General features: G+C 43.6%; 1 long non-coding RNA gene across 1 annotated transcript in view; it reads right to left on the bottom strand.

The window, feature by feature from the left end:
* The window catches only part of LOC144107063 (uncharacterized), a 58,950-nt gene extending 40,528 nt beyond the window's left edge, over positions 1 to 18,422 (bottom strand). The window contains exon 1 of the long non-coding RNA XR_013309210.1: positions 18,375 to 18,422. This is a non-coding gene — a long non-coding RNA (uncharacterized LOC144107063). The remainder of the gene's footprint in view (positions 1 to 18,374) is intronic.
* Positions 18,423 to 19,896: the final 1,474 nt, after the last annotated feature.

Here is a 19,896-nt window from a genome sequence, read left to right on the forward strand (position 1 = left end):
ACGATAATTGTGACGAGAAGATGAAGGCCCATTTTTTGGTACTGGAATGACTTTACCCGCTTTTCTCTCGTGCGGTACAACGCCTGTTCAAAGGAATTGCTGAAAGATATGAGTGAGCAGGACACATGTGACATGTTTTGTGCTTTTTAGTACCTTAACATTAATATCATCAATACCTGCTGATGAGGTTACTTTTAAAGAATCAATTAGTTTAACGATACCATGGGGCTCGAATGATATATCTAGCATAACAGGGAAACCAAAGGACAGAAAATCAGTTAGATCAACCTCTGGTACACGAAAAAATGCAAAAGTAAAGCTTTGTTTACGCACTTCGGCGACATCCTGTTCGGCAACTACAGTGTGATCATCGTCGCGAATTGTTAATGTGTGGCAAGGGTTAGGATTAAGGCATTTCCAAAGTTGACGAAGGTTTGTGCGCAACATTCCAGGGAGTGTGGTGTTAGGAAATGTTTGCTTAGATTAAAAAACCTGGGGCCCTATCGAAAGATACAACAGAATTATCCTGGTGTAACGACACAGAAATGTGTTATACAAAACAAATTAGTGCTGTACAACACAAGCCTCTGTTGTACAGCTATGTTGTAGAACAAAATCCTGTGTTGTACGTCTGTGTTGTACACAAGCTTGTGTTGTACGGCTATTGTACCACACAAGCCCCTGTTGTACAGCTGTGTTGTACAACACAAACCTGTGTTGCACGGCTGTGTTGCACGGATGTGATGTAAAACACGCTATCTTTTGTACAACACACTAACGTGTTCTAAAACAGAAGACTGCCCTGTTGTTACGAGACAAAGCTAAAAATGTTTGCCATTTTGCCACGACAACTGCAATGATGAGCAGGTTTAATTAATTATAGCCCACCCAACAAAAGATGTTTGATATATTGCCCCATATAGAAACATGTCAAGCGCACTCAAAGCTCATGCCTATAAACCAATTGAGCTTGCTGTGCAAACTACCATTTAATTGCTGTTGCGAGCAATGACTTCGAGAAAACAAGACGTTGTAAAGGATACTTCACAAACGAATTCCGTTGCAAATAAAAATGACTGGTCTATAGCTTCATGCATTAAGAGGTCAGTGCATTCAAAGAAGCACAATTAATCCACACTATAGCCACCACTTCGCAATGAAGATCATAGTGAGCATAACTGCATACACGGAATACGTACATGCCATTGCTGGTACCCAAGAGATCTGTTATTCACTTCAGGCTCAAAAACAAGGCCAAAAACGGACAAATTTAGCACATATACATTTGGCAAAAGGGCTTCTAACAAATAGTGAATATTTTTATGCTATGTGTAAGCTTAAACACAAATATGATTGTTCCTTATAAAACTAACGCAATGAATTTGTAGTAAATGAATCACGAAAACAGTACAACACATCACAGAACAGCTCTAAAGATGAAGGACAGACAAGGTTATGGCATGAAAAGCACGTTGCGCCATAAACTAGTTTACATGATGCCAAACACCAATCAGCAAATTACTAATAAGAAACGAAAACAGGATGACAGGTGTTTGCTCCTCTTGTCACTATCATTTATTCTCTTAGAGCTGTAGGTGTGGTGCCAAAAAAGGCAGTGGTTGGGTGGTAAACAACAAAAGCAAAAATAGCCACAGATGAAGGTAAACTGCTGAGGAATCCAGCGCAAATAAAGGCTATGGTGAATAACCAGCAGCGAAAAATGGTTCATGAAAGAACAGGCTCTAAAGAAACTGTCCAGTAGGCATGAAAATGATCTAGGTATATTCTATATCTCCTATCATTTCCTCATTTGATTGCAACATGACAGCATCTGAGTCACACTTCCACATCCACGACTTTGGTTGGGGCCACTGCAGCTATGCCTAATAGAGGAGCTGCAAAATGCTGGTTACACATCTTAGAGACTTGTCCTCAATATTACCTTTCAGAAGGAAACAATGAGTGCACAATAATGAAAAATTAATAAACAAGAAAAGAAGCAAAAAGCACACTAACTGTACAAGGTAAAGCACTTAACAATAAGAATTTGCTTTGAATAGTAATATGAAAAAATAGCATGTCAGCCCACATCTATGATTACATAATATAAGCCTTCCAAGAAAAGAAAAGGAATTCAAACAGTAAGACCTTAAGAACAGAACAGAAAAGCATAATTTCAGATATGACATGCAAAATAAAAAGAAATACTCCAGCGAACCAAGAACATGCCACCCGCATGAGTCATGTTACAGTTCTCACTGAACGATTTGGATATTTACAGGTAGAGAAAGGTGCTGATTGATTATACTATAAGACACCAGCCCTTTGTCATTATGAATTTCTGATCATTTGTACAGGAATGCACACTGACACACTACATGGGCTAACGTTGGGTTCCTGTGTGCCAGAGCAAAGTTTGTGTTTTGATTTCAAGGTGGAAGAAATTATAGGTTTAAATTTTCTCCTACAGCAGCAACAACAGCTAGTGCAATATAGAGTTTTCAAAAATGGTATAAGTTCTCCAGTGCAGCTAAAAGGTTGCCAATAAAAAATGACCTTATTTCTTCAAAAAAGAGTGATGTAACCTGCAAGATTCAACTTTATTTCATATAACGGTGCTACATGACAAAGTCATGGGATGACAATAACAGCCCCAATTCAAATGTTAAAGGATCAACAAACTGCACATCTGACATAACAGTTTAGCCCTATTAATATGGACGACTCAAATTATGGACAGTTTTTGTGGCTACTAAATTTTTTCAGTTTATTGATGCCTTGTAAATATGGAAGCTGGCTGTGTGACAATGAACAGGATGAATATGCACAGAACCCACTACAATCTATGTAATTTTGTCCTAATAATATGGGCAGCTAGCAATGAGAACAAAAATCCCGAGTTCCTTACCACATGTCACACCACTCATAATTAGGGTGCAGAACACCAGTAAAAGGCAGGCGATTATGCAAATGCTGTAGTAATGACCTTCATGTGTGTTCGTGGTTTCATGGTTTCTTGTGGCAAGGCGCCTGATTGACACTCCTTACTGTTGCCGCATTGCATGACTAGGTGCCCAACAAAACATCTGTATGCTCCATTGAAAATCACAACAGATATCAGCTAAGCGAGTACAGAGTTTTGGGATGTGAACAGTCGTAGTAGCAGATATCATATCAAGTCATTAGGCACTTCAGATGTGCTTCAACCTACAACACTTGATTTTCAAGAAAATGGCAACGAGAATAATGCACCTCGAGCTTCTAAAATTTCCCAATTTCCACTTACCTGGCAGCCACTGGGTGAAGAAGCAGCCAGTAATCAAAACATTTATTTTTATTTGTCTTCATGATTTATTATTATGGACGACTCACTTTATGGAGGCTTTTGCTTGGGAACCAAATTTTCCACATTAACGAGGCGAAACTGTACACTTATTTGGACTGAATGAATGAGCACTCCTCTAATGCATAAGTATTCTGTGCCTAGAATGATAAACTGATTTTTACAGTAGCAGTAGGAACAGCAGGGGAGAGTTATTAGTAATGTTCGCAGATATAAATAATTTACGGATCAGGAATACCTCCTTCCGCAAACGAGAGAACAGGAAGTGGACCTGGAAGAGCCCCAATGGTGAGACTAAAAATGAAATAGACTTCATACTACATGCTCAGCCTGGCATTGTGCAGGATCTGGAGGTCAAAGGAAATGTGCGCTGTAGCGACCACAGAATGGCAGGGTCTCAAATGAGCCTAAATTTGAAGAGGGAGCGGAAGAAACTAGTGAAGCGGAAGCCCATTAACGACTAAGCAGCAAGAGGAAAAGTAGAGGAATACAGGATTTCACTGCAGAACAGATATTCGGCTTCAACTGGGATGATCCTAATGTTCAATCAATGAATGATAATCTCATTGCTGCCATTGCGGAATCTCCCATAGAAGTAGCCTGTAGGATGGTTCGACAGGAAACCGGCTAGCTATCTCTGGAGAAAAAAGGTCTAATTAAAAACCGCTAAAGCATGAGGGCGTCTAGCCCTGCAGACAAAATTGAACAAGCAGAGCTATCAAGTAAATAAATAAGCGCAAAGGGGGTGGGGGTAGCAGACATAAGGAAGTTTAATGTGGAGAGAATCGAGCATGCTCTAAAGCATAGCGGTAGGCTAAAAGAAGCGGGGATGAAACTAGGCATAGATAAAAACAAGATGTACACGTTAAGAGACAAGGAAGGCAATGTAATTAGCAATATGGATAAGATAGTTAAAGTGACCGAAGAAATCTACACAAATATATACGATAGCCAATGTAGTAAGAACGTTAATGATAGAGACAGTAGCAAATACAAATGCGTCATCCCGTCAGTAACGAAAGAGGCACTAAAGAAAGCCTAGGGGGCAATGCAAAGGGGAAAAGCAGCTGGTGAGGATCAGGTAACAGCAGCTCTGTTGAAGACGGAGGGAAGATTATGCTAAAAAAACTAGCCACTCTGTATACGAAATGCCTTATGACCTCGACCGTACCAGAAGCTTTGAAGAATGTTAAAATTATCTTAATTCATAAGAAAGGTGACGCCAATGAGTTGAAAAATTACAGGCTGCTCAGCTCACCATCCGTTGTCTACAAGGTATTTACTAAAGTAATTCCTAATACAGTAATGAAACCCTTAGACTACAATCAACCAAATGATCAGGCAGACTTTCGTAAAGGATATTCTGCATTAGATCCTATTCACACTATCAATCAGGTAATAGAGAAATGTGCAGATTATCGCCAACCGCTATATATAGCCTTTGCTGGTTACGAGAAAGCATTTGACTCAGCGGAAGCCTCAGCAGTCATGCAGGAACTGCGGAATCAGAGTGTAGAAGAGACGTATGTGAAAATACTGGAAGATGTCTTTAGCAACTGCCCAGCTGCCATAGTAAAGTCAGCAATAAAATTCTAATAACAAAAGGTTTCAGACAAGGAGACACTATATCCCCAATGCTATTCATCGCCTGTTCACAGGAGGTACTCCCGAGTCCTGGATTGGGAACAGTTGGGGACCACAGTTAATAGAGAATTCCTGAATAATCTGCGATTTCCTCATGACATTGCCTTGCTGAGTCACTCATGAGATGAATTGCAAAGCATGATGAATGAGTTAGACAGGCAGAGCAGAACGGTGGGTCTAAAAAGTAACATGCAGAAAACCAAATTAATGTTCAACAGTCTAGAAAGGGAACAGCATTTCACAATTGGTAGCTAGGTGCTGGAAGTGGTAAAGGAATATGTCTATATCGGACATGTAGTGACGCTGATCCGGATCATGAGAGGGAAAGAACTAGAAGAATAAGAATGGGGTTGAGCGCTTAGGACAAGTTCTCTTAGATCATGAATGGCAATTTACCAGTATCCCTCAAGAGAAATGTATACAACAGCTGTATCTTACCAGTACTCACCTACGGGGCAGAAACGTAGAGGCGAACGAAAAGGGTTCAGCTCAACTTAAGGACAGCGCAGCGAGCTATGGAAAAAAAAATGATGTGTAACGTTAAGAGACCGGAAACGGGCAGAGAGGGTCAGGGAAAAAACGTGGGCTAATGACATCCGAGTCGAAATCAAGAAGAAATTGGCTTGGGCAGGGCATGTAATGTGAAGGCAAGTTAACCGCTGGTCCTTAAGGGTAACGGAGTGGATTTCAACAGATGGAAAGTGAAGCAGGGGACGGCAGAAAGTCAAGTGGGCGGGTGATATTAATAAGTTTGGGAGCATACAGTGGGCGCAGCTGGCAAAGGACAGGGTTGATTTGAGGGACATGAGAGAGACCTTTGCCCTGCAGTGAGAGTAGTCAGGCTGATGCTGATGATGTAGCAATGTGCTCTAACCTCAAAGATCAGTGTCAAAAATATTTTCTCCGTCAGTTTCCCTGCAAAAACTATTGGCGGCAGTGGTACCGGTATTTACCATTTATGCCTTTTCTGGCTTATTAGTATTTCTGTTCAGGTAGTCTTTGTAATCACAATCACACAGCAAACAATATGATATTTTTTCTAACTTTATAAACAAGCATGCATCTGCACACTTTTTGCTCCAATTTGCTTGGCACAAATAGCCTCAAAGAGGACTAACTTCAGTTAGTCAATCCTAGAGTTATTTGGAATATCAGAAACGTAGTTTATGTCTGCACCACATAAAAAATTGCATTGAGATGAGACTTCATCAGCTGCATAAAGGCGTACATTTCTTTCTGGAGGAGTGTGATTACACTTGCGCACGTACTTAATAGACCTGATATTGCAATTTCATGTCACAAGCTCCTCACAAACTAAGAGAATTTCTCTGGTGCCTAACAGAACTGAGCATATGTTAATTACTAGGCAGTACGTGCCATCCTTCATCTTCACACATGAAGAAAAGGTCTTCACAGCCCGGGTGTAGGAGGTGGTATGAATGCTAAAACCATTCAGCTGAAGGCGAGGATAGACTGTCGTGGCAGGGACTGTTCCATACCTGGCAACGAAAAGTTCTTCAGCTGTATGGTCTATCTGCTCCGAAAGCAAAGGTGCCCCAAGTACCCGAACCTTTTCGGCTTCGCAATATTTCTTGCACGTGCTCAGGTTATTATTTCTTCGGGAAGCCCGAAAAAGCCTTTTCTACTTGTTATTGAGGCGTTTTAATGTATTACTGACCCAAGGGATAGAAATGCACTCACTCACAGTAATTGTAGGAATGTACCGCTGGATGAGGTTATTCACTTTATTCTTTATTTTGTAGGGCCGCCACGGTGGCTGAGTGGTTATGGCGCTCGGCTGCCGGCCCGAAATACGCGGGTTCGATCCCGGCCGCGGCGGTCGAATTTCGATGGAGGTGAAATTATAGAGGCCCGTGTACTGTGCGATGTCAGTGCACGTTACAGAACCCCAGGTGGTCAAAATTTCCGGAGCCCTTCACTACGGCGTCTCTCATAGCCTGAGTCGCTTTGGGACGTTAAATCCCCATAAACCAAACCAAACTATTCTTTTTTTTGTTGTTTTGTTTACTTATACTGTCAGCTCAAAAAAAGGCTTTTACAGGAGTTGAGAAAAAATACAACAAAGAAAAGGAAAGCCCCGCTCCAAGTCGACAACAAAAAGACGACAATGCAAAGCAGAGGTCGTATATGTAAAAAGTGGCGCACATTGAACAAGTGAGGAAAAGTACGCTCGTGTTATACGCATCGGGAACAGAATCTACATAGACGCAATCATGACAGGGAAGAGAAGCCAGGTCGTCTCGGTAGATCTTTGCTGTAAGTCAGTAAGGAACCAAGCAGAGAAGTTGTCAATTTCATGGTTAATGCTGCTATAATCGCCTTTATCATAAAAAGTGAATGTTTTGGTTGCTTTTTTGGTTTTGGTACGTGGCTGAGAAACTTGGCGAGGATTATCGAGTGATCACTAAGTCCTGGAAGATATGAAAAGGATAACAGGTTCTCTGGATGGGAAATTAGTGTCAGATCAAGTATGCTAGATGATTCTGCCGTTTGTCTTGTTGGGAAAGAGACTAGTTGGGTTAAAGCAAAAGTTTTGCGCGTGTTCACAAAATGACATTCTGCAGAGTTTGATGCGATCCCAGAAGGGCAAGACCAATTTATCGCACGGAATTTAAAATCGCCCAAACTAAACACAGTAGCATGCGGAATTTCTGATGTTAAACTGTAATAGCGTCATGAAATAGTGGAACGAACGAAGCGTTGCTGCGTGGAGCACGGTAAACACTGCAGATTAAAATGGGCGGAAAAGAGGCGGTGGAGCAGACGATCAATATTTGAAGAGGTGAGTCAATTTTTGATCAAAGCATTGAATGTTACGGTGGGTGGCTATCAGCACGCCGCCGTCTCGCTTTCCTTTGCGATCGCGCCGAAAAATATCGAAGTTCGGGAATAAAACTTGTATTTCTGTGTAATTTATTAGTTCATTAGGCCAAGACGACACTGCATTTAGTGGTATCAATGAGACTGGTGAGGGCGTCGCGTTTAGGAAGAAGGCTTCTTTTGTTAGTGTAAAGGAAATATATAGTTAAGAGCCGCGCAGTACGAGGGACTAGGGAATAGCCATGGGCTGCAAGTTACAACATGTTGAGAATCCTGACCAAATGTGTATGTAGTATTGCCTATGGTCATCCTTTTGTGCCGCAGGGTGAATTTTTAACTTTGGTCGTTTGCAAACTGGACGAGGTTTTTCGAGCTAGGTGGGTGCTCTGGAAATAGACTTCGGAAATGCTGAAATTGGTCCCTTTCACTTTCTTTGCACTAGTAAGTACCTGTTCTTTAATTTTGAAGTGCGCAAACCTTGCCATTACTGGTCTGATTTTCTTACTGTCAAAACGCCTGAGTCGGTGTGCTCGTTCGACGTACATTGGTTCGACTGAAGCATTAAGCTTGGTATCACAAAGTTCGATAATTAACTTCTCAGATTCCGCCCAAGTTTCACGATCGTTATCCTTTGCGCCAAATAAACAAAACGTTTGGACGATGAGACTGATCCTCAGAGTGATGTATTCTACGCACAATGTCCTCTAATTGCGTTATTCTCAGAGAGATACTGGACGCTGTCAAACTGCTGTTTAAGAGAGCTTAAAGAAGCACAGTCGTTTTCAATTTCAGCAAGTCTAGCTTTAGTTTCTCGAAACGCTTTCTCGTGTTCTGTCAGTTGGGTACGAACTGCTTTCATTTCTCTAAGAATTGATGTTTGACCAGCCCTGAAAGCGTTCAGTGTCACTAACACGTCATTGTTGCTCATGGCGGCACCGCGAGTTGTCTGGCGAGGATTTATCTCGATACCGCGGCAAAGGACTAAAAGAGCAAGCAATACACGTGTGCACTCAATTGAAAGAGAAATGCAATAACGTGTGCTCGGCAGCACAAGCAGAGCAGCATAACTAGTACGCTTAGCAAAAAGATGGTAGTATTTGTTCAGCCTCTCATCCACTCTACCCTTCTTTCCCGTTGAAACTTCACGTAATATATGGCACTTCCTCGATTCAATGAATTTTATTTCTGAGTTCGCGCCTGTGTCTCGTCTTCTATCTTTCATGCGGTATGCATTGTTTGGTGCCATTTTCTGACCTATCAAGTATGCAGCAAGTAGCCAAAAAATGGTGTTAATTTTATAGTAGGGGGATGCAGTTTGAGATTTTCGGGACCGTTTGTGCTGTCAAAGACTGTTTCGTTGCTGACTGGTAAGTGAGTGTTTTTACAGCGAAGCGGCATACCTCTACCATCCAAGAAAGTTTTCGTGTCGTTGCCATTGGATACAGAACATAGCTCGAGGCTCGATTTCAATAAGAAAAACCACAAAATAAGCCTAAAACCTCATGATTTACGATAAGGCGCGTGTGAACAATAGCAGCACCGTCCGACGCGTTCCAGTAAACGTCTGCAGCTGCTTTGAAAGGGGTTGACGTCATTAGAAGCCCTCGTGTGAAGTCCAAACTGCATAAAGCATGATAACAGCACCTGAAAAGAATGCAAAGCATGTTCCTTCTCCCCGCGTGTGTTTCCCGGTTAAGATACGGTTGCATAAGCAACATCGAGTGAAAAAGTACCCAACCACACAGAAACAACCAACCACTATCATGGTTCATGCATTGATTTAACCTTAGCAAAGAAAACCTGTACAGTTAGAACTGAAAATCTCAGTGTATATCATACTGATCACAAAACAGTCGTGAATATCGTTGTGAAGTAATAAAGGTTAATATAAGCACATTTCACTTGTCTCTGGTTTCACTCTTTGTAGAACCACCTGTGTGAATTTTCAAGTGACGTCGCATTAGGGAATTGGGAGTCCTTTTACAGCTTCCCTGTCCAACCACACTGAGAGCTTGGATTGGAGCCAGAAGTTATTTTAGAGAGGTAACATCAAGTGATCATTCAGATAGCCTCAACAACAACCTCGACAAAATTGTCACACCCTAATTTTGCCATACGTGATGGTCAATGTCACTAAACTCTGAATGAAGTGCAGCCCTCCTCTTTGCTAATAGCAAACGCCCATTGTTGCATTGGTAAGCGCTTGGAGGAACGTTATTTATCGAATTTTCAGAAATCACTAGCAGAAGTTACTAAACGCTGTGTTGGTCCGAACATATTCGAAACGCCTGCGTATCTTCAATGCGTAAACTAGTTTTTCTGCGCCAATGACTGAAAACAGTCCCTCTTGAAGCGGAACTTGTGGAATGGAAAACATCTGTCCTGCCAGAAGAAGAGCATGAATATACTGTATGGAATCTTTTCAGAGAAAAGCCATTCATAAACCTGAAATGGTACAAACAGGCGCAGTACGTTTTGCGTGTAGGAAGTGCAAGCTTACTGGTTCCATTTTAGAAAGAATGGCTAATAAACATGTCCCAACACTTGAAGCATGCGATTGTGATAGTAAGGTTATTTTTTCTTTTTCTGCAAAACAAAAAGTAAGGATTGACCATCACTTATATATTCAGGCCTTCCCGCCATGTGTACCCACACGCGAACATATAACTTACGGCTCAATCAGTCAGGCGCACGTTTATTCACATACTAATTTTCTACATGAACTTTGTCCCGTTAGAGTAGTGTGCCTTCCTCTCTGTTTTTAATATGGATCAGTGACCGATTTCGAGTGGCTTTTTCAGGGTATTTTTATGGCTTCCATGTCTTATTATCAGATCCGTTTTAAGAAATTTATTGAGAATGAACCGGCAAACGAATTTTTTTATGTGAATATCATTTCCCATGTTTTTGGCTTAATCATAATATGATCCGGTCTGCTTTCATTTCCCTGAGAGGTGGTTTAATGACGAGCTTTCTGCACTTCGTTCACAGTATTCTTTGGCGTACGTGATGTACGTATGGTATTATTTGAGAAGCTTACAGATTTTTTGTATTGAAGCTGCCCACTCACTTGATCTTGTTCTAATGCAAGTTGATGCTCCCTAAACAAAATAACGAAATAATACACCCAGCATCTAAGCCACTCGGGGCGGAAACCCCACAAATCTCCTGTGCCCAATCTTCGCCTGAAAGGCAGACCTATTTATGCATCGTTCCTTCACTGTCTCCAAAGTTCGGGATTATCCCGTCCTCTCGCTTTGTCTTCCTGCAAACGCAGACTCTATTCTTTCTTCACCTCTAGAGGCCGTAACGCGAACTTCGTAGGTTGACCCACGACCCTCATTCGCGAAGCTTCATCATTATTATCAGCCTGACTACACTGAATGCAGGGCAAAGGCCTCTCCAATCAACCTTCTCCTTTCCCAGCTGCGCCCACTCCATGCCTGAAAACGTACTAACATCATCCGCCCACAGTAAATTTCCGCCGCCCCCTACTAAGCTTATCTTCTCCTGGAATCCACTGCGTTATACTTAAGGACTAGCGGTTATTTCCCTTCGCATTACATGCCCTTCCCAAGCCAATTTATTCCTCTTGATTTTAACTAGGCTGTCATAAACATGCGTTTTTTCCCTCATTCACTCTACCCGCTTCCGGACCCTTAACGTTGCACCTGCCATTTTTCTTTCCATGGCCGCTGCGTTGTCCTTAACTTAAGCTGAACCATTTTCGTTAGCCTCCACGCTTCTGCCCCGTAGGTCAGTACCGATAAGATACAGCTGTTGTTTTCTTTTCTCTTGGGGGAAACCGGTAAACTGTCATTCATGATCGGAGAGAACCTGCCGCATGCAATACCCCCCCCCCCCCCCATTCTTGCCCTTCTAGTTATTTCCCTCTCATAACCCAGATCAGCTGTCACAACCTGCCCTAAGTAGACTTATTCCTATTCCACTCCCAGAACCTCGCAGCCAGTTTTGCAATGATGTTCCGTTGCTAGATTGTAGAACAATACTATGTTGATTTATTTATCATCATACCCACCGCGCCATTGCCAGAAATTGCAGTGGGTGCCTTAAGAATTATTTTCAACCAACCTTATGATTATCCTTCCACTGCCTTTTTTCACAATAGTAACGTGCCGAGAATATTTTGTCTCTATGATACATGTCTATCCTTGCGCTACAAACAGGAAACACGGGCAAAAATTTTAACAATATCTCAAATCTCTAAGCTTGAGCTCCTTGTGCCTACGTACCAGCTACGCCGTCTCCGGCACTACACCCTTAACACGCCACGAACAAACTACGGGATACAGATGCTTAGATATTGTCTACCCGCACTACTCAACTGCCTCTTTGATGCAGGCATTGACATTAATAAATGCAGCAATGCTGGCCTCCGGGCGTTCTTTCGCTAAATAATTATCTTTTTTTATGGTTTGTGGCCGTTACGTATACGGTCGAAATATGCAGGCTCATTGAATGCTTAGCGTAACCCGTCAGCACGCCAATATCATGTTGTCTTCATTCATGTTTGTGGAAAATTGTTCTGTTTTATACGTTGTCAATGTGTTCACTGCTGTGAAATGAAGTGCTATAATCTCTGCATATAGAATGTCTAAATATAGCTTTCAGTGCATGCTTTAAATTTTGTATATAACTTGTTCTTCGTGTAATATTGCGCGCTTAGTTTGTGTTTGAACTGTTCATTCATTGATTGTGAATTATGCCTTAGGTTTATGTATACCTTTCTTGTTTGCATGTGACCAATGGGGCCACTGTTTGTTGAATGTTGTGGGCCTCGGGAGCTGGTCAAGCTACGGCTCTTCTTCCAGGGGCCCACTGCTCTCTGTAGCGAGAAATAAATAAACTGAAACTGAAAAACTACACAAATCGACCGTGTGCAGGTGGTTACGGAATATATAACAATGAGATAGAACACGGAATTAGTATACATAAAAAATTTAAAACAAACTGTCACAGCATGGAAGAAAATTAACCATTTGATAGTATGAACACTACTTCCTCCGTCCGGCTGTTCCATTCTGAAATTATTTTGGGGAAAAATGACATTTTAAAATAGTCAGTCCGGCAAGTGTATGCTTTAAATTTAAGTGAATGAGCTAAATACACATAATCAGGGCTGACTATAGATTTGGTTCCGTCTATTCCAGTTATTGAATGAAATATATGGTTTTCTGCATGTGAATTCTTAGACCAACCGTTCTGATCTGCCTGTCTAACTTATTGATCATGATTTACAGTTGACATCCTGCGTGACTCATCATGGTAATGTCATCTGCGAATCGCTTTTCATTAACTCTTATCCCCAACTCTTCCCAGTCCAGGCCTCTGAATGTTTCCTGTAAAGAGGCGGTGACTAGCATTTGCGAGATAGTGTCAATTTGCCTGACAGCCTAACATATAGAAATTTTATTGCTGACTTTATGAAGGACTATGTTAACTTTTCAGTTACAACATATATCCTCCAGTATTTTGAGTTAAGGCTCTTCTACGCCCCGATTCCGCAATGCCTGTGTGACTGCTGAGGTTTCCACTGAGTCAAATGCTTTCTCCTAAGCAATGAAGGCTATATATAGGGGTTGGTGATGTTCTGCGCATTTCTCTGTCGCCTGATTGATAGTGTGAATATGATATAGTGTGGAATATCATTTACGAAGCCTGCCTGATCATTTGGTTGATTAAAGTCGAAAGTTGCCCTGCCCTGACTAAATTAGAGATTACCTTTGCAAATACCTTGTAGGTCCCGGAGAGTAGACTGATCAGCCTGTTATTTTCGAATCCTTGGAGGCTCCTTTCTTAAGAATTAATATTATGTTTGCGTTCTTCCAAGCTCCTGGTACGGTCGAAATCATAAGGCATTGCGTATGTAGGGCTGCTACACAATCTCCGCTCCGTCCATCAGCAGATCTGATTACTTGGTCCTCACCAGCAGCTTTTGCCTTTTACATTGCTCCTGAGGCTTTCTTTACTTCTCCTTTTGTTACTGGCGGGATGACGCATTGCTGTGCGATACTGTCTCTATCGTTGACGTCCTGATTACATTCGCTGCTGCATAGGTTTGTGAAGAACTCTTCGGCTGTTTTTACTATCTTATCCATATTTCTAATGACATTGCCCTCCTTGTCTCTTAACGCATACATCCGGCTTGTACCTACACCTAGTTTCCTATTAATCACTTTTAGACTGCCTTCGTTCTTTGGAGAATGCTCGATTCTCTTCATATTTAAGTTCCTTATGTCGTGTACATTGTGCTTATTTATTAACTTCTATATCTTTGCTAGTTCTATTCCGTCGTAGTGCTGGACGCCCTCATGCTTTGATATTTCTTAATCACATCTTTTGTCTCATGAGATAGCTTGCAATATCCTGTCGAGCCGTCCTACCACCTACTTCTTCTTCGCACCCTGTAATAATAGCTGTCCGATAATCGTTCAATCTATGAATATTAAGATCGTCTTCTTCAGTTAAAGCTGAATATCTCTTTTGCAGCGATATCCTGAATTCCTCTATTTTCCTTTTATGGCTAAATCGTTAATAAACTTCCTCTTCACTGTCTTTTTCTATTTCCTGTTGAAGTTTAAGCTAATTCGAGACTTGACCATTCTGTGGTCGCTACAACACACCTTTCCGAGGTCGGCTACATCCTGAACGATGCCTTGTCTTGCGCGTAGTATAAAGTAGATTTCATTTTTAGTCTCACCATTGGAGCTCCTCCAGGTCCACTTCCTGTACTTTCGTTTGTGGAAGAAGGTATTCGTGATCCGTAAATTATTTCTATCTGCGAACACTACTACTAGCTCTCCTCTGATATGCCTAGAACCTGTCCCATAGTCACCTACCGCCTGCTCGCCCACCTTCACAGTGAAGTTTCCCATTAGTACAGTGTGCTGTGATTTTACTCTTTTCATTGCCGATTTCATGTCTTTATAAAATGTATGAACGGTCTGGTGATCATAACTGGATGTAGGCGCGTAGGCCGGCACCACCTTCAGCTTGTATCTCTTACTGTTGGTAATTACGATAGCTGCCACACTTTTGTTATTACTATAAGACGTTGCCAGCTATATCGTGAGTAATGAGAAATCCCACACCTATTTATCGTCTATCCGCTAATTCGTGATAGCACCAGTATGTGCCCGTCCTCTAGTACTGTACACGCCTCACCTGTCCTCCCAACTTTACTAAACGCTATGGCATCCCATTTAATGCCCGCTAGTTCCTCGAACAGCACTGCTAGGCTAGCCTCACTAGACAAAGTTCTATCGTTAGACGTTGCCAGGTTCAGATTCCATTGGCGGCCTGTCCGGAGCCAGACATTTTTAGCACCGTCCACTGCGTCACAGGTCTCACCACCGACTTGTTCAGTTGTTCCACAGCCGTTGCAGAGTGAGGGCCGACGCCTAATTGGTTTGTTCTTAGAAGGTTGTGGCCATATACTATACACCACGGTGGCGAAATCATGTTCAGGTGAGGGAGTGCGTTGTCGGTTCTGGTCAACGAGATCAGGCCGCACCCCAGGCCTGCTTATGCAATTCAATCGACAGGCGGATTTTTTTTCTTTTTTCAAAACTGGTGGAGAATTGAGTGGCAGTGGGATTCGAGCCGCGGTCCTCATGCATGTGAGGCGGGCGCTCTATCTCTGCGCTATCGCTGCCCATTCGCAAAGCAGCCGTTTGTTTTACACCAGCTCTGCTCGGCGACGGAACTGCTCTACCTGAGTAGCGTATACACAGCAGCGCTTCAGTACACATTGATAGCTGCGCCTCGCTTAGCCCTAGCCCCCCGGATAATGTCACGCCATCCTGACTGATGTGCTAGGATTTGTGAATATGCACTGTGTCACCATGTTACGGGACGAAAATTACCGACGATTCGGCACAGCGGCCAGGAAAAGCGCTTGTCAAGCTGCCGTGTTGTATTGCATACAAACACACCAGGAAAGAGCGGAACGCGTACACCGTTCTGAAGCTCAGAAAGATGTTACGTTCCGCCATTTGGAGGCGGCGCATTGCGCTCCTGACAGGATGAGTCCTGCGCCAGAGCTCGCAAACACCGGCGCGCAGATGGCACGTCGGCGCGCGATAGTATCAGCTGCTGCCCCGGGATTGGGCGTTTCGTTTCCTTGTTGAAAGAATTACAGGCACAGACACAAAACACCGAATAGGGTGGACGTATGCGGATGCCCGCTGATGTAGATGAAAATAGCGTCCTGTTCTAAGAAAAAAACTGCTTTCGGATTTACTCAGAAAAGTTTTGCTTGGAATCGAAGACCAGCTCGCACATGATGAACGATGCGCATGGTGTATTAAATGGGGGCTGACACGAAATTTTTCGCAGCCTGTTTTTTTTCATCAGTCATATGCGGATGCTACCAGCAATCATTGATCACCCCGTGAAGTTTTGCTATGCCCAGTGAATAATTTCTCAGGCAACTTTATTCAATTTAGCGCGCCTTTTGCATTCAGTACACGAATTGCAGGTGCAGGTTTAGAAAATAGTATCCGATCTGGGGATGGACGAAGATGCTTTGTCATCTTAATTCGCTACAACTCTTACACTTGCCACCTGGAGAGCGAAATGAAAGAAAATATTTAAAAAGCCGCCGCGGTGGCTGAGTGGTTATGGCGCGCGGCTGCTGGCCCGAAAGACGCGGGTTCGATCCCGGCCGCGGCGGTCGAATTTCGATGGAGGCGAAATTCTAGAGGCCCGTGTACTGTGCAATGTCAGTGCACGTTAAAGAACCCCAGGTGGTCGAAATTCCCGGAGCCCTTCACTACGGCGTCTCTCATAGCCTGAGTCGTTTTGTGACGTTAAACCTCCTTAAACCCATAGGCCCAAATATCTTAAATATTGCAGTCAGCGCATGCCTCACTTGATATTATACCAACTCGTTGCGCCCCCGCCGTTGTTCTATTGCTTAAACTAGTAATACATGGGAGAATAAATGCAGTTAGAGATGATTTGCACACCGCACGGAAACATAACTTGGTGATGCATGCTTGTCACTGTCTTAAACATTATCCAAAGGAAACATGGTCTCTCAAAGCGGCTGCTCTGCGATCAGCTGATCAATAAGAAATAAACAGAGATGAAGAGGACTGAAAAAGGCGAAAGCAAGTGCGCAGTGAGAAAGCGGCGCTCGCTCACTTTACGCCGCGATAAAACTTGCAGCGCTCGAACGACCCGGACAGATACGAAGTTCACAATACTCCGTCCGAGTCTTCCAAGCACTGAAAGTTTTCTCATATGGAACCAACTCTCCCAAACAGTCACCCGGATCACTTTACGTGCTGCCGTGACCTTCCGAAACATTTAATCACGGGAGCCGCAATGCCACTATGGGGCTGCCAGCATACCACAGCGGCGGAAGTCTCGAGACTAGAGTACCTCTTAAGCCTCCCAGAACCGCAAAGCAAGGAGGAGGACGAAGCATGTGAGCCGAATCATTTTGCTTTCACCGCATTTAAAGACACCGTGAAGAGGTTCTCCATCAATCTTAGCAACTTATGACCTGCGCCACGAATAGGGCTAAGCTTCAACTTTAATCCGAGGCCAGTGATGCCTTAACAGGTACAATGTTCAACTCCTCGAGACGTTTCAAAGTCCGAACAGTATTTGAAAATTTCCTCTTCGAGAACTCCCGCAGGAACCCTCGTAGGGAAGCCCTCCAAAACATTATGCACTAAAAACACCCGATACAAACCTCTAGATACGCCGCCATTCACTGGAGAAACAAATAAAAAACACATCATCCATGTTCAGTTGCGTAATGCGTCAAAGCCAGCGAGAGGTGAGTGGCATAAACGCGTCGTAAAGCTTTTTGACACTTCGCATCATATATGCCACTAATATTTTCATGAGAACAATGGTTATGTAACTGCATACTCCCTTACCAGAACCAATCATGTTTTCGCTCAATGGTTCTCTCTCTCGTAAAAGCGAGCGCTTTGGTGCTGCAAGTTCCCCTCTGCTCCCCTCACCGTCAAAACCGCCGTGGTGGCTCAGCGGTTGTGGTGCTCGGTGCCGAAAAACGCGGATTCGATCCCGGCCGCGGCGACTTAATTTAGATGGAGGCGAAACTTTAGAGGCCCGTGAACTGTTCAAAGTCAGTGCACGTTAATGGACCCCAGATGCTCGAAATTTCCGGAGCCCTTCACTGCGGCATCCTTTATAGCTTGAGTGGCACTGATGCGTTAAATCCCCAGGAGCCAAATCACCCTCAAATAGCAGGAGAGGGTTATGCGTCGTCAGTTGCGGAAGGTATCCCAAAAAACCCTTCGCTCTAAAAAAAAGAACAACGGGGAGAGTTACGCGCCTCCGTCATATTTTTCTTCTGAGAATACATCGTTCATTGCGCTAAGTGCTTGTAACTGCATACGTCTAGCTTTGGTGTCACCGATCCCAGACATTCTGCGCCCTGCGTGCAAGCAATGGACAACGAACACGAAAAAGTCGTGATGAATACTACGTTCTCCGTCTTGCACACTACCAGGAATGCAAAAGGCAAGTTGCGCACAGGACTCACCGGCCATGGCGGAGCTGAGCTGTGCTGGTAGCCTTCTTGTGATCTTCCTCTACGTCTTTGTCTAGCGCGCTTCCGAGAAGGGACGCCCAGATTTTGCAAACGCCGTTCAGGCTCGGCCGCACTCATTCCAAACTAGAGAAGAAACGCACATTGGTTTATACACTAGTTGAAGAAAAATACCGCTGTAATACAGAATAAAAAGTAAGCCCTCTTAAGCCAAGTGCCAATGAAGTATTCGCTTAAACGGATAATCATCCAAAAGGACATCTTTATTTCTTGAACAGTGCTAACACGTATCCCGATTATAACACACTAGATGCTTTAAGGGTGCTAATGGGGGCAGCAGCGCCCCTCTCAAAGCACTTGCCAGAGCTAATTAGGCATTGTCAGCACCCAAAAGACGCACAACATATGAAGATATGCCTCAAGAGGAGTCAGTAGAAGTTCTTGCCGCTGCGCTCGCGCTTCATCGGATGGGTGCGGTCGTTCTTACTGTCTGAACTATATGCTATAGTATTGTCTTCGTTATGTGTAGAGAGTGATGTCCTCGTGAAGAACTTCGCAGCAAACAAAACAGCCTACCTCCTTGATGTACCTGCAAGTCTGTGCGAATAATTTCTTCAACCTTCACACGACGAGTCTGCAGCTGGACATCTCGGGTTTTCTCGCCCCTTCCGTCGCATTCAAGACAATTAATACTGGCGCCGACTCTCTGCCGGTTTCGCACTTATGTGAAAACCTGCCGAGACTGTCAGCGACAAAATACCCCTCCCACCCGACTAGCACGATTTCTGAATTACATTGAACCCTCCTCAAGGCCTTTTCAGGAGACCGGCATTGATTTGCTTGGCATTTTCCCGACGTCATCGTCTGGAAATACGTGGATCATCATAGCGACCGACTACCTGACCCGCTACGCCGAGGCGAAAGCCCTACTTAACGGAACAGCAGCAGAAGTCGCCAAATTTTTCATGGAGTGCATTCATCTGCGCCATGGCGCCCCCGATGTACTCATTATGGACAAAGGAACAACATTCACAGCGGAACTGACGCAAGCCATTCTGCGTTAAATTTAATCCAGCCACTGAAGGAAAGCTGCATACAGTCCGCAGACGAACGGACTGACCGAGCGGCTGAAAAAAACTTTTGCCAATATGCTTGCCATGTACATCGATGCCGAACGAAAGACCTGGAACGTCACCCCGCCTTACGTCGTCTTCGACTACAAACACTATTGCAGGTGACCAATCAGATGACTCCCTTTAGGCTCGTCCGTGGCAGAGTGTACACGGCCACACTAGACGCCATGCTGCTCAAAGTCGGCTTGGTGAACTTTGCTATGAAGTCGTCCCTAACGAAATGACTGCATCCCAGCGACGCTTCGTACGACCGCATGTTGGCCATATCGTCTGCCTAAAGCTCTATTATGCGCGCTAAAAATTAAGGACGCTGTGTTTCCACACTTGGTGCCATGTTGCGCAATCAGTTTTCTTTCTAGTCGCCTTATGTTTCAAAGCATCGC

The sequence above is a fragment of the Amblyomma americanum genome, chromosome 10 (genome assembly GCF_052857255.1).
Source record: "Amblyomma americanum isolate KBUSLIRL-KWMA chromosome 10, ASM5285725v1, whole genome shotgun sequence".
Classification (NCBI taxonomy): Eukaryota; Metazoa; Arthropoda; class Arachnida; order Ixodida; family Ixodidae; genus Amblyomma; species Amblyomma americanum.